Consider the following 565-nt stretch of genomic DNA (forward strand, 5'->3'; position numbering starts at 1 on the left):
TGATAAAACTATTTAAACATAGAAATATTTTCACGGATTCAAATAACGGGGTGGTCTTATATAGAACGAAACTAGTACAAGACAAAGACAATTTTCATTCAAGAAATTTTTCGTCTTTTTTTCTCAACTGATAAAAATAAGAGTCTTCTGAAATCGAGTATCGATCATGAGTTGTTAGTCATTAACTGCCTGTTTTTTCAAATACGAGGAATATAATTAGTCAGCAATTATAGCTCGTCGTTCCTTTTGTTTAGTATTGAAAACGAGATGTCTTATTTTTATTGAATAAATTGGACAAAGGAATTGACAGGTATGCAAGAAAAATTGGGTTCTTGGTACCTTCTCTCTCTTTTTACTACTTTTGTAGAAAGTAAATGTATTAAGAATTGGAGTATGGTAATCGTGTTATTTTCTGTCATGTTTTTTAGTCTGACACTTATTTTGCTATTTCGATGGTCTTTTGTTTCTATTTCATTAGTGTTCAGTTATATTGTCAAGCAGTATCCTTATAATTTAATTTTCTGTTTGATACTTTTCAAAGGTTTTTCACAAAATAAGGGTTACA

Source organism: Mytilus galloprovincialis, chromosome 2 (genome assembly GCF_965363235.1).
Source record: "Mytilus galloprovincialis chromosome 2, xbMytGall1.hap1.1, whole genome shotgun sequence".
In the NCBI taxonomy this organism is placed as follows: Eukaryota; Metazoa; Mollusca; class Bivalvia; order Mytilida; family Mytilidae; genus Mytilus; species Mytilus galloprovincialis.